The 18,634-nt window shown below is 43.4% G+C and overlaps 34 non-coding genes across 34 annotated transcripts in view; all 34 read right to left on the bottom strand.

Moving 5' to 3' along the window:
• The window catches only part of TRNAE-CUC (transfer RNA glutamic acid (anticodon CUC)), a 72-nt gene extending 66 nt beyond the window's left edge, over positions 1–6 (bottom strand). The window contains exon 1 of the tRNA in view: positions 1–6. This exon is cut by the window's left edge and continues 66 nt beyond it. This is a non-coding gene — a tRNA (tRNA-Glu).
• A 232-nt stretch (positions 7–238) lies between these two features.
• On the bottom strand, positions 239–310 carry TRNAE-CUC (transfer RNA glutamic acid (anticodon CUC)). The gene has a single exon. It is a non-coding gene; the product is annotated as a tRNA-Glu (tRNA).
• Positions 311–542: 232 nt separating this feature from the next.
• TRNAE-CUC (transfer RNA glutamic acid (anticodon CUC)) lies at positions 543–614 on the bottom strand. Its single transcript has one exon. It is a non-coding gene; the product is annotated as a tRNA-Glu (tRNA).
• A 429-nt stretch (positions 615–1,043) lies between these two features.
• On the bottom strand, positions 1,044–1,115 carry TRNAE-CUC (transfer RNA glutamic acid (anticodon CUC)). The gene has a single exon. It is a non-coding gene; the product is annotated as a tRNA-Glu (tRNA).
• Positions 1,116–1,347: 232 nt separating this feature from the next.
• On the bottom strand, positions 1,348–1,419 carry TRNAE-CUC (transfer RNA glutamic acid (anticodon CUC)). Its single transcript has one exon. It is a non-coding gene; the product is annotated as a tRNA-Glu (tRNA).
• Positions 1,420–1,651: 232 nt separating this feature from the next.
• Positions 1,652–1,723, bottom strand: TRNAE-CUC (transfer RNA glutamic acid (anticodon CUC)). The gene has a single exon. It is a non-coding gene; the product is annotated as a tRNA-Glu (tRNA).
• A 232-nt stretch (positions 1,724–1,955) lies between these two features.
• TRNAE-CUC (transfer RNA glutamic acid (anticodon CUC)) lies at positions 1,956–2,027 on the bottom strand. Its single transcript has one exon. It is a non-coding gene; the product is annotated as a tRNA-Glu (tRNA).
• A 733-nt stretch (positions 2,028–2,760) lies between these two features.
• Positions 2,761–2,832, bottom strand: TRNAE-CUC (transfer RNA glutamic acid (anticodon CUC)). The gene has a single exon. It is a non-coding gene; the product is annotated as a tRNA-Glu (tRNA).
• Positions 2,833–3,565: 733 nt separating this feature from the next.
• Positions 3,566–3,637, bottom strand: TRNAE-CUC (transfer RNA glutamic acid (anticodon CUC)). Its single transcript has one exon. It is a non-coding gene; the product is annotated as a tRNA-Glu (tRNA).
• A 232-nt stretch (positions 3,638–3,869) lies between these two features.
• On the bottom strand, positions 3,870–3,941 carry TRNAE-CUC (transfer RNA glutamic acid (anticodon CUC)). The gene has a single exon. It is a non-coding gene; the product is annotated as a tRNA-Glu (tRNA).
• A 232-nt stretch (positions 3,942–4,173) lies between these two features.
• Positions 4,174–4,245, bottom strand: TRNAE-CUC (transfer RNA glutamic acid (anticodon CUC)). The gene has a single exon. It is a non-coding gene; the product is annotated as a tRNA-Glu (tRNA).
• Positions 4,246–4,674: 429 nt separating this feature from the next.
• TRNAE-CUC (transfer RNA glutamic acid (anticodon CUC)) lies at positions 4,675–4,746 on the bottom strand. The gene has a single exon. It is a non-coding gene; the product is annotated as a tRNA-Glu (tRNA).
• Positions 4,747–4,978: 232 nt separating this feature from the next.
• On the bottom strand, positions 4,979–5,050 carry TRNAE-CUC (transfer RNA glutamic acid (anticodon CUC)). The gene has a single exon. It is a non-coding gene; the product is annotated as a tRNA-Glu (tRNA).
• Positions 5,051–5,980: 930 nt separating this feature from the next.
• TRNAE-CUC (transfer RNA glutamic acid (anticodon CUC)) lies at positions 5,981–6,052 on the bottom strand. The gene has a single exon. It is a non-coding gene; the product is annotated as a tRNA-Glu (tRNA).
• A 536-nt stretch (positions 6,053–6,588) lies between these two features.
• On the bottom strand, positions 6,589–6,660 carry TRNAE-CUC (transfer RNA glutamic acid (anticodon CUC)). The gene has a single exon. It is a non-coding gene; the product is annotated as a tRNA-Glu (tRNA).
• Positions 6,661–6,892: 232 nt separating this feature from the next.
• On the bottom strand, positions 6,893–6,964 carry TRNAE-CUC (transfer RNA glutamic acid (anticodon CUC)). Its single transcript has one exon. It is a non-coding gene; the product is annotated as a tRNA-Glu (tRNA).
• Positions 6,965–7,697: 733 nt separating this feature from the next.
• Positions 7,698–7,769, bottom strand: TRNAE-CUC (transfer RNA glutamic acid (anticodon CUC)). Its single transcript has one exon. It is a non-coding gene; the product is annotated as a tRNA-Glu (tRNA).
• Positions 7,770–8,502: 733 nt separating this feature from the next.
• TRNAE-CUC (transfer RNA glutamic acid (anticodon CUC)) lies at positions 8,503–8,574 on the bottom strand. The gene has a single exon. It is a non-coding gene; the product is annotated as a tRNA-Glu (tRNA).
• A 429-nt stretch (positions 8,575–9,003) lies between these two features.
• Positions 9,004–9,075, bottom strand: TRNAE-CUC (transfer RNA glutamic acid (anticodon CUC)). The gene has a single exon. It is a non-coding gene; the product is annotated as a tRNA-Glu (tRNA).
• A 429-nt stretch (positions 9,076–9,504) lies between these two features.
• TRNAE-CUC (transfer RNA glutamic acid (anticodon CUC)) lies at positions 9,505–9,576 on the bottom strand. The gene has a single exon. It is a non-coding gene; the product is annotated as a tRNA-Glu (tRNA).
• Positions 9,577–9,808: 232 nt separating this feature from the next.
• On the bottom strand, positions 9,809–9,880 carry TRNAE-CUC (transfer RNA glutamic acid (anticodon CUC)). The gene has a single exon. It is a non-coding gene; the product is annotated as a tRNA-Glu (tRNA).
• A 930-nt stretch (positions 9,881–10,810) lies between these two features.
• TRNAE-CUC (transfer RNA glutamic acid (anticodon CUC)) lies at positions 10,811–10,882 on the bottom strand. The gene has a single exon. It is a non-coding gene; the product is annotated as a tRNA-Glu (tRNA).
• A 536-nt stretch (positions 10,883–11,418) lies between these two features.
• Positions 11,419–11,490, bottom strand: TRNAE-CUC (transfer RNA glutamic acid (anticodon CUC)). Its single transcript has one exon. It is a non-coding gene; the product is annotated as a tRNA-Glu (tRNA).
• Positions 11,491–11,722: 232 nt separating this feature from the next.
• TRNAE-CUC (transfer RNA glutamic acid (anticodon CUC)) lies at positions 11,723–11,794 on the bottom strand. Its single transcript has one exon. It is a non-coding gene; the product is annotated as a tRNA-Glu (tRNA).
• A 733-nt stretch (positions 11,795–12,527) lies between these two features.
• Positions 12,528–12,599, bottom strand: TRNAE-CUC (transfer RNA glutamic acid (anticodon CUC)). Its single transcript has one exon. It is a non-coding gene; the product is annotated as a tRNA-Glu (tRNA).
• A 232-nt stretch (positions 12,600–12,831) lies between these two features.
• On the bottom strand, positions 12,832–12,903 carry TRNAE-CUC (transfer RNA glutamic acid (anticodon CUC)). The gene has a single exon. It is a non-coding gene; the product is annotated as a tRNA-Glu (tRNA).
• Positions 12,904–13,135: 232 nt separating this feature from the next.
• On the bottom strand, positions 13,136–13,207 carry TRNAE-CUC (transfer RNA glutamic acid (anticodon CUC)). The gene has a single exon. It is a non-coding gene; the product is annotated as a tRNA-Glu (tRNA).
• Positions 13,208–13,636: 429 nt separating this feature from the next.
• TRNAE-CUC (transfer RNA glutamic acid (anticodon CUC)) lies at positions 13,637–13,708 on the bottom strand. The gene has a single exon. It is a non-coding gene; the product is annotated as a tRNA-Glu (tRNA).
• Positions 13,709–13,940: 232 nt separating this feature from the next.
• Positions 13,941–14,012, bottom strand: TRNAE-CUC (transfer RNA glutamic acid (anticodon CUC)). The gene has a single exon. It is a non-coding gene; the product is annotated as a tRNA-Glu (tRNA).
• Positions 14,013–14,745: 733 nt separating this feature from the next.
• TRNAE-CUC (transfer RNA glutamic acid (anticodon CUC)) lies at positions 14,746–14,817 on the bottom strand. Its single transcript has one exon. It is a non-coding gene; the product is annotated as a tRNA-Glu (tRNA).
• Positions 14,818–15,854: 1,037 nt separating this feature from the next.
• Positions 15,855–15,926, bottom strand: TRNAE-CUC (transfer RNA glutamic acid (anticodon CUC)). The gene has a single exon. It is a non-coding gene; the product is annotated as a tRNA-Glu (tRNA).
• Positions 15,927–16,158: 232 nt separating this feature from the next.
• TRNAE-CUC (transfer RNA glutamic acid (anticodon CUC)) lies at positions 16,159–16,230 on the bottom strand. The gene has a single exon. It is a non-coding gene; the product is annotated as a tRNA-Glu (tRNA).
• Positions 16,231–16,462: 232 nt separating this feature from the next.
• Positions 16,463–16,534, bottom strand: TRNAE-CUC (transfer RNA glutamic acid (anticodon CUC)). The gene has a single exon. It is a non-coding gene; the product is annotated as a tRNA-Glu (tRNA).
• A 1,172-nt stretch (positions 16,535–17,706) lies between these two features.
• Positions 17,707–17,778, bottom strand: TRNAE-CUC (transfer RNA glutamic acid (anticodon CUC)). Its single transcript has one exon. It is a non-coding gene; the product is annotated as a tRNA-Glu (tRNA).
• Positions 17,779–18,634: the final 856 nt, after the last annotated feature.

Genomic DNA, 18,634 nt, shown 5'->3' with positions numbered 1-18,634 from the left:
CAGGGAATGATGGAGTCGTTGCACACTCCATTGGGAAAAGGGAAATTCTCTGAATAAAGTGCAAAGCAATGTGATGGGAGTGAGTTACCAGGAATTTATTTGACAAGAAAAGATAGGATGATTTGTTGTGCATAGCAGTCTTCAAGTCATATTGAATACACAATGCTTCTCGGAAGTGTAAGTTTTCTTCCGTCTCCTAGGTCAGTGTTTTCATAAAAAATCGTGCTGAAACCTCCCTTTCCCTGACCGGGAATCGAACCCGGGCCGCGGCGGTGAGAGCGCCGAATCCTAACCACTAGACCACCAGGGAGTGATGGAGTCGGAGCACACTCCATTAGGAAAAAGGAAATTCTCTGAATAAAGTGCAAAGCAATGTGATGGGAGTGAGCTACCAGGAAATTATTTGACAAGAAAAGATAGGATGATTTGTTGTGCATAGCAGTCTTCAAGTCATATTGAATACACAATGCTTCTCGGAAGTGTAAGTTTTCTTCCGTCTCCTAGGTCAGTGTTTTCATAAAAAATCGTGCTGAAACCTCCCTTTCCCTGACCGGGAATCGAACCCGTGCCGCGGCGGTGAGAGCGCCGAATCCTAACCACTAGACCACCAGGGAGTGATGGAGTCATTGCACACTCCATTGGGAAAAGGGAAATTCTCTGAATAAAGTGCAAAGCAATGTGATGGGAGTGAGCTACCAGGAAATTATTTGACAAGAAAAGATAGGATGATTTGTTGTGCATAGCAGTCTTCAAGTCATATTGAATACACAATGCTTCTCGGAAGTGTAAGTTTTCTTCCGTCTCCTAGGTCAGTGTTTTCATAAAACACACTCCATTAGGAAAAAGGAAATTCTCTGAATAAAGTGCAAAGCAATGTGATGGGAGTGAGCTACCAGGAAATTATTTGACAAGAAAAGATAGAATGATTTGTTGTGCATAGCAGTCTTCAAGTCATATTGAATACACAATGCTTCTCGGAAGTGTAAGTTTTCTTCCGTCTCCTAGGTCAGTGTTTTTATAAAAAATCATGCTGAAACCTCCCTTTCCCTGACCGGGAATCGAACCCAGGCCGCGGCGGTGAGAGCGCCGAATCCTAACCACTAGACCACCAGGGAATGATGGAGTCGTTGCACACTCCATTGGGAAAAGGGAAATTCTCTGAATAAAGTGCAAAGCAATGTGATGGGAGTGAGTTACCAGGAATTTATTTGACAAGAAAAGATAGGATGATTTGTTGTGCATAGCAGTCTTCAAGTCATATTGAATACACAATGCTTCTCGGAAGTGTAAGTTTTCTTCCGTCTCCTAGGTCAGTGTTTTCATAAAAAATCGTGCTGAAACCTCCCTTTCCCTGACCGGGAATCGAACCCGGGCCGCGGCGGTGAGAGCGCCGAATCCTAACCACTAGACCACCAGGGAGTGATGGAGTCGGAGCACACTCCATTAGGAAAAAGGAAATTCTCTGAATAAAGTGCAAAGCAATGTGATGGGAGTGAGCTACCAGGAAATTATTTGACAAGAAAAGATAGGATGATTTGTTGTGCATAGCAGTCTTCAAGTCATATTGAATACACAATGCTTCTCGGAAGTGTAAGTTTTCTTCCGTCTCCTAGGTCAGTGTTTTCATAAAAAATCGTGCTGAAACCTCCCTTTCCCTGACCGGGAATCGAACCCGGGCCGCGGCGGTGAGAGCGCCGAATCCTAACCACTAGACCACCAGGGAGTGATGGAGTCATTGCACACTCCATTGGGAAAAGGGAAATTCTCTGAATAAAGTTCAAAGCAATGTGATGGGAGTGAGCTACCAGGAAATTATTTGACAAGAAAAGATAGGATGATTTGTTGTGCATAGCAGTCTTCAAGTCATATTGAATACACAATGCTTCTCGGAAGTGTAAGTTTTCTTCCGTCTCCTAGGTCAGTGTTTTCATAAAAAATCGTGCTGAAACCTCCCTTTCCCTGACCGGGAATCGAAACCGGGCCGCGGCGGTGAGAGCGCCGAATCCTAACCACTAGACCACCAGGGAGTGATGGAGTCATTGCACACTCCATTGGGAAAAGGGAAATTCTCTGAATAAAGTGCAAAGCAATGTGATGGGAGTGAGCTACCAGGAAATTATTTGACAAGAAAAGATAGGATGATTTGTTGTGCATAGCAGTCTTCAAGTCATATTGAATACACAATGCTTCTCGGAAGTGTAAGTTTTCTTCCGTCTCCTAGGTCAGTGTTTTCATAAAACACACTCCATTAGGAAAAAGGAAATTCTCTGAATAAAGTGCAAAGCAATGTGATGGGAGTGAGCTACCAGGAAATTATTTGACAAGAAAAGATAGAATGATTTGTTGTGCATAGCAGTCTTCAAGTCATATTGAATACACAATGCTTCTCGGAAGTGTAAGTTTTCTTCCGTCTCCTAGGTCAGTGTTTTCATAAAAAATCATGCTGAAACCTCCCTTTCCCTGACCGGGAATCGAACGCGGGCCGCGGCGGTGAGAGCGCCGAATCCTAACCACTAGACCACCAGGGAGTGATGGAGTCATTGCACACTCCATTGGGAAAAGGGAAATTCTCTGAATAAAGTTCAAAGCAATGTGATGGGAGTGAGCTACCAGGAAATTATTTGACAAGAAAAGATAGGATGATTTGTTGTGCATAGCAGTCTTCAAGTCATATTGAATACACAATGCTTCTCGGAAGTGTAAGTTTTCTTCCGTCTCCTAGGTCAGTGTTTTCATAAAAAATCGTGCTGAAACCTCCCTTTCCCTGACCGGGAATCGAACCCGGGCCGCGGCGGTGAGAGCGCCGAATCCTAACCACTAGACCACCAAGGAGTGATGGAGTCATTGCACACTCCATTGGGAAAAGGGAAATTCTCTGAATAAAGTGCAAAGCAATGTGATGGGAGTGAGCTACCAGGAAATTATTTGACAAGAAAAGATAGGATGATTTGTTGTGCATAGCAGTCTTCAAGTCATATTGAATACACAATGCTTCTCGGAAGTGTAAGTTTTCTTCCGTCTCCTAGGTCAGTGTTTTCATAAAACACACTCCATTAGGAAACAGGAAATTCTCTGAATAAAGTGCAAAGCAATGTGATGGGAGTGAGCTACCAGGAAATTATTTGACAAGAAAAGATAGAATGATTTGTTGTGCATAGCAGTCTTCAAGTCATATTGAATACACAATGCTTCTCGGAAGTGTAAGTTTTCTTCCGTCTCCTAGGTCAGTGTTTTCATAAAAAATCGTGCTGAAACCTCCCTTTCCCTGACCGGGAATCGAACGCGGGCCGCGGCGGTGAGAGCGCCGAATCCTAACCACTAGACCACCAGGGAGTGATGGAGTCATTGCACACTCCATTGGGAAAAGGGAAATTCTCTGAATAAAGTGCAAAGCAATGTGATGGGAGTGAGTTACCAGGAATTTATTTGACAAGAAAAGATAGAATGATTTGTTGTGCATAGCAGTCTTCAAGTCATATTGAATACACAATGCTTCTCGGAAGTGTAAGTTTTCTTCCGTCTCCTAGGTCAGTGTTTTCATAAAAAATCGTGCTGAAACCTCCCTTTCCCTGACCGGGAATCGAACCCGGGCCGCGGCGGTGAGAGCGCCGAATCCTAACCACTAGACCACCAGGGAGTGATCGAGTCATTGCACACTCCATTGGGAAAAGGGAAATTCTCTGAATAAAGTGCAAAGCAATGTGATGGGAGTGAGCTACCAGGAAATTATTTGACAAGAAAAGATAGGATGATTTGTTGTGCATAGCAGTCTTCAAGTCATATTGAATACACAATGCTTCTCGGAAGTGTAAGTTTTCTTCCGTCTCCTAGGTCAGTGTTTTCATAAAAAATCGTGCTGAAACCTCCCTTTCCCTGACCGGGAATCGAACCCGGGCCGCGGCGGTGAGAGCGCCGAATCCTAACCACTAGACCACCAGGGAGTGATGGAGTCATTGCACACTCCATTGGGAAAAGGGAAATTCTCTGAATAAAGTTCAAAGCAATGTGATGGGAGTGAGCTACCAGGAAATTATTTGACAAGAAAAGATAGGATGATTTGTTGTGCATAGCAGTCTTCAAGTCATATTGAATACACAATGCTTCTCGGAAGTGTAAGTTTTCTTCCGTCTCCTAGGTCAGTGTTTTCATAAAAAATCGTGCTGAAACCTCCCTTTCCCTGACCGGGAATCGAACCCGGGCCGCGGCGGTGAGAGCGCCGAATCCTAACCACTAGACCACCAGGGAGTGATGGAGTCATTGCACACTCCATTGGGAAAAGGGAAATTCTCTGAATAAAGTGCAAAGCAATGTGATGGGAGTGAGCTACCAGGAAATTATTTGACAAGAAAAGATAGGATGATTTGTTGTGCATAGCAGTCTTCAAGTCATATTGAATACACAATGCTTCTCGGAAGTGTAAGTTTTCTTGCGTGTCCTAGGTCAGTGTTTTCATAAAACACACTCCATTAGGAAAAAGGAAATTCTCTGAATAAAGTGCAAAGCAATGTGATGGGAGTGAGCTACCAGGAAATTATTTGACAAGAAAAGATAGAATGATTTGTTGTGCATAGCAGTCTTCAAGTCATATTGAATACACAATGCTTCTCGGAAGTGTAAGTTTTCTTCCGTCTCCTAGGTCAGTGTTTTCATAAAAAATCGTGCTGAAACCTCTATTTCCCTGACCGGGAATCGAACCCGGGCCGCGGCGGTGAGAGCGCCGAATCCTAACCACTAGACCACCAGGGAATGATGGAGTTGTTGCACACTCCATTGGGAAAAGGGAAATTCTCTGAATAAAGTGCAAAGCAATGTGATGGGAGTGAGTTACCAGGAATTTATTTGACAAGAAAAGATAGGATGATTTGTTGTGCATAGCAGTCTTCAAGTCATATTGAATACACAATGCTTCTCGGAAGTGTAAGTTTTCTTCCGTCTCCTAGGTCAGTGTTTTCATAAAAAATCGTGCTGAAACCTCCCTTTCCCTGACCGGGAATCGAACCCGGGCCGCGGCGGTGAGAGCGCCGAATCCTAACCACTAGACCACCAGGGAGTGATGGAGTCGGAGCACACTCCATTAGGAAAAAGGAAATTCTCTGAATAAAGTGCAAAGCAATGTGATGGGAGTGAGCTACCAGGAAATTATTTGACAAGAAAAGATAGGATGATTTGTTGTGCATAGCAGTCTTCAAGTCATATTGAATACACAATGCTTCTCGGAAATGTAAGTTTTCTTCCGTCTCCTAGGTCAGTGTTTTCATAAAACACACTCCATTAGGAAAAAGGAAATTCTCTGAATAAAGTGCAAAGCAATGTGATGGGAGTGAGCTACCAGGAAATTATTTGACAAGAAAAGATAGAATGATTTGTTGTGCATAGCAGTCTTCAAGTCATATTGAATACACAATGCTTCTCGGAAGTGTAAGTTTTCTTCCGTCTCCTAGGTCAGTGTTTTCATAAAAAATCGTGCTGAAACCTCCCTTTCCCTGACCGGGAATCGAACGTGGGCTGCGGCGGTGAGAGCGCCGAATCCTAACCACTAGACCACCAGGGAGTGATGGAGTCATTGCACACTCCATTGGGAAAAGGGAAATTCTCTGAATAAAGTGCAAAGCAATGTGATGGGAGTGAGCTACCAGGAAATTATTTGACAAGAAAAGATAGGATGATTTGTTGTGCATAGCAGTCTTCAAGTCATATTGAATACACAATGCTTCTCGGAAGTGTAAGTTTTCTTCCGTCTCCTAGGTCAGTGTTTTCATAAAACACACTCCATTAGGAAAAAGGAAATTCTCTGAATAAAGTGCAAAGCAATGTGATGGGAGTGAGCTACCAGGAAATTATTTGACAAGAAAAGATAGAATGATTTGTTGTGCATAGCAGTCTTCAAGTCATATTGAATACACAATGCTTCTCGGAAGTGTAAGTTTTCTTCCGTCTCCTAGGTCAGTGTTTTCATAAAAAATCGTGCTGAAACCTCCCTTTCCCTGACCGGGAATCGAACCCGGGCCGCGGCGGTGAGAGCGCCGAATCCTAACCACTAGACCACAAGGGAATGATGGAGTCATTGCACACTCCATTGGGAAAAGGGAAATTCTCTGAATAAAGTGCAAAGCAATGTGATGGGATTGAGTTACCAGGAATTTATTTGACAAGAAAAGATAGGATGATTTGTTGTGCATAGCAGTCTTCAAGTCATATTGAATACACAATGCTTCTCGGAAGTGTAAGTTTTCTTCCGTCTCCTAGGTCAGTGTTTTCATAAAAAATCGTGCTGAAACCTCCCTTTCCCTGACCGGGAATCAAATCCGGGCCGCGGCGGTGAGAGCGCCGAATCCTAACCACTAGACCACAAGGGAGTGATGGAGTCGGAGCACACTCCATTAGGAAAAAGGAAATTCTCTGAATAAAGTGCAAAGCAATGTGATGGGAGTGAGCTACCAGGAAATTATTTGACAAGAAAAGATAGGATGATTTTTTGTGCATAACAGTCTTCAAGTCATATGGAATACACAATGCTTCTCGGAAGTGTAAGTTTTCTTCCGTCTCCTAGGTCAGTGTTTTCATAAAAAATCGTGCTGAAACCTCCCTTTCCCTGACCGGGAATCGAACCCGGGCCGCGGCGGTGAGAGCGCCGAATCCTAACCACTAGACCACCAGGGAGTGATGGAGTCATTGCACACTCCATTGGGAAAAGGGAAATTCTCTGAATAAAGTTCAAAGCAATGTGATGGGAGTGAGCTACCAGGAAATTATTTGACAAGAAAAGATAGGATGATTTGTTGTGCATAGCAGTCTTCAAGTCATATTGAATACACAATGCTTCTCGGACGTGTAAGTTTTCTTCCGTCTCCTAGGTCAGTGTTTTCATAAAAAATCATGCTGAAACCTCCCTTTCCCTGACCGGGAATCGAACCCGGGCCGCGGCGGTGAGAGCGCCGAATCCTAACCACTAGACCACCAGGGAGTGATGGAGTCATTGCACACTCCATTGGGAAAAGGGAAATTCTCTGAATAAAGTGCAAAGCAATGTGATGGGAGTGAGCTACCAGGAAATTATTTGACAAGAAAAGATAGGATGATTTGTTGTGCATAGCAGTCTTCAAGTCATATTGAATACACAATGCTTCTCGGAACTGTAAGTTTTCTTCCGTCTCCTAGGTCAGTGTTTTCATAAAACACACTCCATTAGGAAAAAGGAAATTCTCTGAATAAAGTGCAAAGCAATGTGATGGGAGTGAGCTACCAGGAAATTATTTGACAAGAAAAGATAGAATGATTTGTTGTGCATAGCAGTCTTCAAGTCATATTGAATACACAATGCTTCTCGGAAGTGTAAGTTTTCTTCCGTCTCCTAGGTCAGTGTTTTCATAAAAAATCGTGCTGAAACCTCCCTTTCCCTGACCGGGAATCGAACGCGGGCCGCGGCGGTGAGAGCGCCGAATCCTAACCACTAGACCACCAGGGAGTGATGGAGTCATTGCACACTCCATTGGGAAAAGGGAAATTCTCTGAATAAAGTGCAAAGCAATGTGATGGGAGTGAGTTACCAGGAATTTATTTGACAAGAAAAGATAGAATGATTTGTTGTGCATAGCAGTCTTCAAGTCATATTGAATACACAATGCTTCTCGGAAGTGTAAGTTTTCTTCCGTCTCCTAGGTCAGTGTTTTCATAAAAAATCGTGCTGAAACCTCCCTTTCCCTGACCGGGAATCGAACCCGGGCCGCGGCGGTGAGAGCGCCGAATCCTAACCACTAGACCACCAGGGAGTGATCGAGTCATTGCACACTCCATTGGGAAAAGGGAAATTCTCTGAATAAAGTGCAAAGCAATGTGATGGGAGTGAGCTACCAGGAAATTATTTGACAAGAAAAGATAGGATGATTTGTTGTGCATAGCAGTCTTCAAGTCATATTGAATACACAATGCTTCTCGGAAGTGTAAGTTTTCTTCCGTCTCCTAGGTCAGTGTTTTCATAAAACACACTCCATTAGGAAAAAGGAAATTCTCTGAATAAAGTGCAAAGCAATGTGATGGGAGTGAGCTACCAGGAAATTATTTGACAAGAAAAGATAGAATGATTTGTTGTGCATAGCAGTCTTCAAGTCATATTGAATACACAATGCTTCTCGGAAGTGTAAGTTTTCTTCCGTCTCCTAGGTCAGTGTTTTCATAAAAAATCATGCTGAAACCTCCCTTTCCCTGACCGGGAATCGAACGCGGGCCGCGGCGGTGAGAGCGCCGAATCCTAACCACTAGACCACCAGGGAGTGATGGAGTCATTGCACACTCCATTGGGAAAAGGGAAATTCTCTGAATAAAGTTCAAAGCAATGTGATGGGAGTGAGCTACCAGGAAATTATTTGACAAGAAAAGATAGGATGATTTGTTGTGCATAGCAGTCTTCAAGTCATATTGAATACACAATGCTTCTCGGAAGTGTAAGTTTTCTTCCGTCTCCTAGGTCAGTGTTTTCATAAAAAATCGTGCTGAAACCTCCCTTTCCCTGACCGGGAATCGAACCCGGGCCGCGGCGGTGAGAGCGCCGAATCCTAACCACTAGACCACCAGGGAGTGATGGAGTCATTGCACACTCCATTGGGAAAAGGGAAATTCTCTGAATAAAGTGCAAAGCAATGTGATGGGAGTGAGCTACCAGGAAATTATTTGACAAGAAAAGATAGGATGATTTGTTGTGCATAGCAGTCTTCAAGTCATATTGAATACACAATGCTTCTCGGAAGTGTAAGTTTTCTTCCGTCTCCTAGGTCAGTGTTTTCATAAAACACACTCCATTAGGAAACAGGAAATTCTCTGAATAAAGTGCAAAGCAATGTGATGGGAGTGAGCTACCAGGAAATTATTTGACAAGAAAAGATAGAATGATTTGTTGTGCATAGCAGTCTTCAAGTCATATTGAATACACAATGCTTCTCGGAAGTGTAAGTTTTCTTCCGTCTCCTAGGTCAGTGTTTTCATAAAAAATCGTGCTGAAACCTCCCTTTCCCTGACCGGGAATCGAACCCGGGCCGCGGCGGTGAGAGCGCCGAATCCTAACCACTAGACCACCAGGGAGTGATGGAGTCATTGCACACTCCATTGGGAAAAGGGAAATTCTCTGAATAAAGTGCAAAGCAATGTGATGGGAGTGAGCTACCAGGAAATTATTTGACAAGAAAAGATAGGATGATTTGTTGTGCATAGCAGTCTTCAAGTCATATTGAATACACAATGCTTCTCGGAAGTGTAAGTTTTCTTGCGTGTCCTAGGTCAGTGTTTTCATAAAACACACTCCATTAGGAAAAAGGAAATTCTCTGAATAAAGTGCAAAGCAATGTGATGGGAGTGAGCTACCAGGAAATTATTTGACAAGAAAAGATAGAATGATTTGTTGTGCATAGCAGTCTTCAAGTCATATTGAATACACAATGCTTCTCGGAAGTGTAAGTTTTCTTCCGTCTCCTAGGTCAGTGTTTTCATAAAAAATCGTGCTGAAACCTCTATTTCCCTGACCGGGAATCGAACCCGGGCCGCGGCGGTGAGAGCGCCGAATCCTAACCACTAGACCACCAGGGAATGATGGAGTTGTTGCACACTCCATTGGGAAAAGGGAAATTCTCTGAATAAAGTGCAAAGCAATGTGATGGGAGTGAGTTACCAGGAATTTATTTGACAAGAAAAGATAGGATGATTTGTTGTGCATAGCAGTCTTCAAGTCATATTGAATACACAATGCTTCTCGGAAGTGTAAGTTTTCTTCCGTCTCCTAGGTCAGTGTTTTCATAAAAAATCGTGCTGAAACCTCCCTTTCCCTGACCGGGAATCGAACCCGGGCCGCGGCGGTGAGAGCGCCGAATCCTAACCACTAGACCACCAGGGAGTGATGGAGTCGGAGCACACTCCATTAGGAAAAAGGAAATTCTCTGAATAAAGTGCAAAGCAATGTGATGGGAGTGAGCTACCAGGAAATTATTTGACAAGAAAAGATAGGATGATTTGTTGTGCATAGCAGTCTTCAAGTCATATTGAATACACAATGCTTCTCGGAAATGTAAGTTTTCTTCCGTCTCCTAGGTCAGTGTTTTCATAAAACACACTCCATTAGGAAAAAGGAAATTCTCTGAATAAAGTGCAAAGCAATGTGATGGGAGTGAGCTACCAGGAAATTATTTGACAAGAAAAGATAGAATGATTTGTTGTGCATAGCAGTCTTCAAGTCATATTGAATACACAATGCTTCTCGGAAGTGTAAGTTTTCTTCCGTCTCCTAGGTCAGTGTTTTCATAAAAAATCGTGCTGAAACCTCCCTTTCCCTGACCGGGAATCGAACGTGGGCTGCGGCGGTGAGAGCGCCGAATCCTAACCACTAGACCACCAGGGAGTGATGGAGTCATTGCACACTCCATTGGGAAAAGGGAAATTCTCTGAATAAAGTGCAAAGCAATGTGATGGGAGTGAGCTACCAGGAAATTATTTGACAAGAAAAGATAGGATGATTTGTTGTGCATAGCAGTCTTCAAGTCATATTGAATACACAATGCTTCTCGGAAGTGTAAGTTTTCTTCCGTCTCCTAGGTCAGTGTTTTCATAAAACACACTCCATTAGGAAAAAGGAAATTCTCTGAATAAAGTGCAAAGCAATGTGATGGGAGTGAGCTACCAGGAAATTATTTGACAAGAAAAGATAGAATGATTTGTTGTGCATAGCAGTCTTCAAGTCATATTGAATACACAATGCTTCTCGGAAGTGTAAGTTTTCTTCCGTCTCCTAGGTCAGTGTTTTCATAAAAAATCGTGCTGAAACCTCCCTTTCCCTGACCGGGAATCGAACCCGGGCCGCGGCGGTGAGAGCGCCGAATCCTAACCACTAGACCACAAGGGAATGATGGAGTCATTGCACACTCCATTGGGAAAAGGGAAATTCTCTGAATAAAGTGCAAAGCAATGTGATGGGATTGAGTTACCAGGAATTTATTTGACAAGAAAAGATAGGATGATTTGTTGTGCATAGCAGTCTTCAAGTCATATTGAATACACAATGCTTCTCGGAAGTGTAAGTTTTCTTCCGTCTCCTAGGTCAGTGTTTTCATAAAAAATCGTGCTGAAACCTCCCTTTCCCTGACCGGGAATCAAATCCGGGCCGCGGCGGTGAGAGCGCCGAATCCTAACCACTAGACCACAAGGGAGTGATGGAGTCGGAGCACACTCCATTAGGAAAAAGGAAATTCTCTGAATAAAGTGCAAAGCAATGTGATGGGAGTGAGCTACCAGGAAATTATTTGACAAGAAAAGATAGGATGATTTTTTGTGCATAACAGTCTTCAAGTCATATGGAATACACAATGCTTCTCGGAAGTGTAAGTTTTCTTCCGTCTCCTAGGTCAGTGTTTTCATAAAAAATCGTGCTGAAACCTCACTTTCCCTGACCGGGAATCGAACCCGGGCCGCGGCGGTGAGAGCGCCGAATCCTAACCACTAGACCACCAGGGAGTGATGGAGTCATTGCACACTCCATTGGGAAAAGGGAAATTCTCTGAATAAAGTTCAAAGCAATGTGATGGGAGTGAGCTACCAGGAAATTATTTGACAAGAAAAGATAGGATGATTTGTTGTGCATAGCAGTCTTCAAGTCATATTGAATACACAATGCTTCTCGGACGTGTAAGTTTTCTTCCGTCTCCTAGGTCAGTGTTTTCATAAAAAATCATGCTGAAACCTCCCTTTCCCTGACCGGGAATCGAACCCGGGCCGCGGCGGTGAGAGCGCCGAATCCTAACCACTAGACCACCAGGGAGTGATGGAGTCATTGCACACTCCATTGGGAAAAGGGAAATTCTCTGAATAAAGTGCAAAGCAATGTGATGGGAGTGAGCTACCAGGAAATTATTTGACAAGAAAAGATAGGATGATTTGTTGTGCATAGCAGTCTTCAAGTCATATTGAATACACAATGCTTCTCGGAACTGTAAGTTTTCTTCCGTCTCCTAGGTCAGTGTTTTCATAAAACACACTCCATTAGGAAAAAGGAAATTCTCTGAATAAAGTGCAAAGCAATGTGATGGGAGTGAGCTACCAGGAAATTATTTGACAAGAAAAGATAGAATGATTTGTTGTGCATAGCAGTCTTCAAGTCATATTGAATACACAATGCTTCTCGGAAGTGTAAGTTTTCTTCCGTCTCCTAGGTCAGTGTTTTCATAAAAAATCGTGCTGAAACCTCCCTTTCCCTGACCGGGAATCGAACGCGGGCCGCGGCGGTGAGAGCGCCGAATCCTAACCACTAGACCACCAGGGAGTGATGGAGTCATTGCACACTCCATTGGGAAAAGGGAAATTCTCTGAATAAAGTGCAAAGCAATGTGATGGGAGTGAGTTACCAGGAATTTATTTGACAAGAAAAGATAGAATGATTTGTTGTGCATAGCAGTCTTCAAGTCATATTGAATACACAATGCTTCTCGGAAGTGTAAGTTTTCTTCCGTCTCCTAGGTCAGTGTTTTCATAAAAAATCGTGCTGAAACCTCCCTTTCCCTGACCGGGAATCGAACCCGGGCCGCGGCGGTGAGAGCGCCGAATCCTAACCACTAGACCACCAGGGAGTGATCGAGTCATTGCACACTCCATTGGGAAAAGGGAAATTCTCTGAATAAAGTGCAAAGCAATGTGATGGGAGTGAGCTACCAGGAAATTATTTGACAAGAAAAGATAGGATGATTTGTTGTGCATAGCAGTCTTCAAGTCATATTGAATACACAATGCTTCTCGGAAGTGTAAGTTTTCTTCCGTCTCCTAGGTCAGTGTTTTCATAAAAAATCGTGCTGAAACCTCCCTTTCCCTGACCGGGAATCGAACCCGGGCCGCGGCGGTGAGAGCGCCGAATCCTAACCACTAGACCACCAGGGAGTGATGGAGTCATTGCACACTCCATTGGGAAAAGGGAAATTCTCTGAATAAAGTTCAAAGCAATGTGATGGGAGTGAGCTACCAGGAAATTATTTGACAAGAAAAGATAGGATGATTTGTTGTGCATAGCAGTCTTCAAGTCATATTGAATACACAATGCTTCTCGGAAGTGTAAGTTTTCTTCCGTCTCCTAGGTCAGTGTTTTCATAAAAAATCGTGCTGAAACCTCCCTTTCCCTGACCGGGAATCGAACCCGGGCCGCGGCGGTGAGAGCGCCGAATCCTAACCACTAGACCACCAGGGAGTGATGGAGTCATTGCACACTCCATTGGGAAAAGGGAAATTCTCTGAATAAAGTGCAAAGCAATGTGATGGGAGTGAGCTACCAGGAAATTATTTGACAAGAAAAGATAGGATGATTTGTTGTGCATAGCAGTCTTCAAGTCATATTGAATACACAATGCTTCTCGGAAGTGTAAGTTTTCTTGCGTGTCCTAGGTCAGTGTTTTCATAAAACACACTCCATTAGGAAAAAGGAAATTCTCTGAATAAAGTGCAAAGCAATGTGATGGGAGTGAGCTACCAGGAAATTATTTGACAAGAAAAGATAGAATGATTTGTTGTGCATAGCAGTCTTCAAGTCATATTGAATACACAATGCTTCTCGGAAGTGTAAGTTTTCTTCCGTCTCCTAGGTCAGTGTTTTCATAAAAAATCGTGCTGAAACCTCTATTTCCCTGACCGGGAATCGAACCCGGGCCGCGGCGGTGAGAGCGCCGAATCCTAACCACTAGACCACCAGGGAATGATGGAGTTGTTGCACACTCCATTGGGAAAAGGGAAATTCTCTGAATAAAGTGCAAAGCAATGTGATGGGAGTGAGTTACCAGGAATTTATTTGACAAGAAAAGATAGGATGATTTGTTGTGCATAGCAGTCTTCAAGTCATATTGAATACACAATGCTTCTCGGAAGTGTAAGTTTTCTTCCGTCTCCTAGGTCAGTGTTTTCATAAAAAATCGTGCTGAAACCTCCCTTTCCCTGACCGGGAATCGAACCCGGGCCGCGGCGGTGAGAGCGCCGAATCCTAACCACTAGACCACCAGGGAGTGATGGAGTCGGAGCACACTCCATTAGGAAAAAGGAAATTCTCTGAATAAAGTGCAAAGCAATGTGATGGGAGTGAGCTACCAGGAAATTATTTGACAAGAAAAGATAGGATGATTTGTTGTGCATAGCAGTCTTCAAGTCATATTGAATACACAATGCTTCTCGGAAGTGTAAGTTTTCTTCCGTCTCCTAGGTCAGTGTTTTCATAAAACACACTCCATTAGGAAAAAGGAAATTCTCTGAATAAAGTGCAAAGCAATGTGATGGGAGTGAGCTACCAGGAAATTATTTGACAAGAAAAGATAGAATGATTTGTTGTGCATAGCAGTCTTCAAGTCATATTGAATACACAATGCTTCTCGGAAGTGTAAGTTTTCTTCCGTCTCCTAGGTCAGTGTTTTCATAAAAAATCGTGCTGAAACCTCCCTTTCCCTGACCGGGAATCGAACGTGGGCTGCGGCGGTGAGAGCGCCGAATCCTAACCACTAGACCACCAGGGAGTGATGGAGTCATTGCACACTCCATTGGGAAAAGGGAAATTCTCTGAATAAAGTGCAAAGCAATGTGATGGGAGTGAGTTACCAGGAATTTATTTGACAAGAAAAGATAGAATGATTTGTTGTGCATAGCAGTCTTCAAGTCATATTGAATACACAATGCTTCTCGGAAGTGTAAGTTTTCTTCCGTCTCCTAGGTCAGTGTTTTCATAAAAAATCGTGCTGAAACCTCCCTTTCCCTGACCGGGAATCGAACCCGGGCCGCGGCGGTGAGAGCGCCGAATCCTAACCACTAGACCACCAGGGAGTGATGGAGTCATTGCACACTCCATTGGGAAAAGGGAAATTCTCTGAATAAAGTGCAAAGCAATGTGATGGGAGTGAGCTACCAGGAAATTATTTGACAAGAAAAGATAGGATGATTTGTTGTGCATAGCAGTCTTCAAGTCATATTGAATACACAATGCTTCTCGGAAGTGTAAGTTTTCTTCCGTCTCCTAGGTCAGTGTTTTCATAAAACACACTCCATTAGGAAAAAGGAAATTCTCTGAATAAAGTGCAAAGCAATGTGATGGGAGTGAGCTACCAGGAAATTATTTGACAAGAAAAGATAGAATGATTTGTTGTGCATAGCAGTCTTCAAGTCATATTGAATACACAATGCTTCTCGGAAGTGTAAGTTTTCTTCCGTCTCCTAGGTCAGTGTTTTCATAAAAAATCGTGCTGAAACCTCCCTTTCCCTGACCGGGAATCGAACGCGGGCCGCGGCGGTGAGAGCGCCGAATCCTAACCACTAGACCACCAGGGAATGATGGAGTCATTGCACACTCCATTGGGAAAAGGGAAATTCTCTGAATAAAGTGCAAAGCAATGTGATGGGATTGAGTTACCAGGAATTTATTTGACAAGAAAAGATAGGATGATTTGTTGTGCATAGCAGTCTTCAAGTCATATTGAATACACAATGCTTCTCGGAAGTGTAAGTTTTCTTCCGTCTCCTAGGTCAGTGTTTTCATAAAAAATCGTGCTGAAACCTCCCTTTCCCTGACCGGGAATCAAATCCGGGCCACGGCGGTGAGAGCGCCGAATCCTAACCACTAGACCACAAGGGAGTGATGGAGTCGGAGCACACTCCATTAGGAAAAAGGAAATTCTCTGAATAAAGTGCAAAGCAATGTGATGGGAGTGAGCTACCAGGAAATTATTTGACAAGAAAAGATAGGATGATTTTTTGTGCATAACAGTCTTCAAGTCATATGGAATACACAATGCTTCTCGGAAGTGTAAGTTTTCTTCCGTCTCCTAGGTCAGTGTTTTCATAAAAAATCGTGCTGAAACCTCCCTTTCCCTGACCGGGAATCGAACCCGGGCCGCGGCGGTGAGAGCGCCGAATCCTAACCACTAGACCACCAGGGAGTGATGGAGTCATTGCACACTCCATTGGGAAAAGGGAAATTCTCTGAATAAAGTTCAAAGCAATGTGATGGGAGTGAGCTACCAGGAAATTATTTGACAAGAAAAGATAGGATGATTTGTTGTGCATAGCAGTCTTCAAGTCATATTGAATACACAATGCTTCTCGGACGTGTAAGTTTTCTTCCGTCTCCTAGGTCAGTGTTTTCATAAAAAATCATGCTGAAACTTCCCTTTCCCTGACCGGGAATCGAACCCGGGCCGCGGCGGTGAGAGCGCCGAATCCTAACCACTAGACCACCAGGGAGTGATGGAGTCATTGCACACTCCATTGGGAAAAGGGAAATTCTCTGAATAAAGTGCAAAGCAATGTGATGGGAGTGAGTTACCAGGAATTTATTTGACAAGAAAAGATAGAATGATTTGTTGTGCATAGCAGTCTTCAAGTCATATTGAATACACAATGCTTCTCGGAAGTGTAAGTTTTCTTTCGTCTCCTAGGTCAGTGTTTTCATAAAAAATCGTGCTGAAACCTCCCTTTCCCTGACCGGGAATCTAACCCGGGCCGCGGCGGTGAGAGCGCCGAATCCTAACCACTAGACCACCAGGGAGTGATGGAGTCATTGCACACTCCATTGGGAAAAGGGAAATTCTCTGAATAAAGTGCAAAGCAATGTGATGGGAGTGAGCTACCAGGAAATTATTTGACAAGAAAAGATAGGATGATTTGCTGTGCATAGCAGTCTTCAAGTCATATTGAATACACAATGCTTCTCGGAAGTGTAAGTTTTCTTCCGTCTCCTAGGTCAGTGTTTTCATAAAACACACTCCATTAGGAAAAAGGAAATTCTCTGAATAAAGTGCAAAGCAATGTGATGGGAGTGAGCTACCAGGAAATTATTTGACAAGAAAAGATAGAATGATTTGTTGTGCATAGCAGTCTTCAAGTCATATTGAATACACAATGCTTCTCGGAAGTGTAAGTTTTCCGAATCGAACCCGGGCCGCGGCGGTGAGAGCGCCGAATCCTAACCACTAGACCACCAGGGAGTGATGGAGTCATTGCACACTCCATTGGGAAAAGGGAAATTCTCTGAATAAAGTGCAAAGCAATGTGATGGGAGTGAGCTACCAGGAAATTATTTGACAAGAAAAGATAGGATGATTTGTTGTGCATAGCAGTCTTCAAGTCATATTGAATACACAATGCTTCTCGGAAGTGTAAGTTTTCTTCCGTCTCCTAGGTCAGTGTTTTCATAAAACACACTCCATTAGGAAAAAGGAAATTCTCTGAATAAAGTGCAAAGCAATGTGATGGGAGTGAGCTACCAGGAAATTATTTGACAAGAAAAGATAGAATGATTTGTTGTGCATAGCAGTCTTCAAGTCATATTGAATACACAATGCTTCTCGGAAGTGTAAGTTTTCTTCCGTCTCCTAGGTCAGTGTTTTCATAAAAAATCGTGCTGAAACCTCCCTTTCCCTGACCGGGAATCGAACGCGGGCTGCGGCAGTGAGAGCGCCGAATCCTAACCACTAGACCACCAGGGAGTGATGGAGTCATTGCACACTCCATTGGGAAAAGGGAAATTCTCTGAATAAAGTGCAAAGCAATGTGATGGGAGTGAGTTACCAGGAATTTATTTGACAAGAAAAGATAGAATGATTTGTTGTGCATAGCAGTCTTCAAGTCATATTGAATACACAATGCTTCTCGGAAGTGTAAGTTTTCTTCCGTCTCCTAGGTCAGTGTTTTCATAAAAAATCGTGCTGAAACCTCCCTTTCCCTGACCGGGAATCGAACCCGGGCCGCGGCGGTGAGAGCGCCGAATCCTAACCACTAGACCACCAGGGAGTGATGGAGTCATTGCACACTCCATTGGGAAAAGGGAAATTCTCTGAATAAAGTGCAAAGCAATGTGATGGGAGTGAGCTACCAGGAAATTATTTGACAAGAAAAGATAGGATGATTTGTTGTGCATAGCAGTCTTCAAGTCATATTGAATACACAATGCTTCTCGGAAGTGTAAGTTTTCTTCCGTCTCCTAGGTCAGTGTTTTCATAAAACACACTCCATTAGGAAAAAGGAAATTCTCTGAATAAAGTGCAAAGCAATGTGATGGGAGTGAGCTACCAGGAAATTATTTGACAAGAAAAGATAGAATGATTTGTTGTGCATAGCAGTCTTCAAGTCATATTGAATACACAATGCTTCTCGGAAGTGTAAGTTTTCTTCCGTCTCCTAGGTCAGTGTTTTCATAAAAAATCGTGCTGAAACCTCCCTTTCCCTGACCGGGAATCGAACGCGGGCCGCGGCGGTGAGAGCGCCGAATCCTAACCACTAGACCACCAGGGAATGATGGAGTCATTGCACACTCCATTGGGAAAAGGGAAATTCTCTGAATAAAGTGCAAAGCAATGTGATGGGATTGAGTTACCAGGAATTTATTTGACAAGAAAAGATAGGATGATTTGTTGTGCATAGCAGTCTTCAAGTCATATTGAATACACAATGCTTCTCGGAAGTGTAAGTTTTCTTCCGTCTCCTAGGTCAGTGTTTTCATAAAAAATCGTGCTGAAACCTCCCTTTCCCTGACCGGGAATCAAATCCGGGCCGCGGCGGTGAGAGCGCCGAATCCTAACCACTAGACCACAAGGGAGTGATGGAGTCGGAGCACACTCCATTAGGAAAAAGGAAATTCTCTGAATAA

Source organism: Crinia signifera, chromosome 9 (genome assembly GCF_055691185.1).
Source record: "Crinia signifera chromosome 9, ASM5569118v1, whole genome shotgun sequence".
In the NCBI taxonomy this organism is placed as follows: domain Eukaryota; kingdom Metazoa; phylum Chordata; class Amphibia; order Anura; family Myobatrachidae; genus Crinia; species Crinia signifera.
This window is presented reverse-complemented; position numbering and strand designations above follow the sequence as displayed.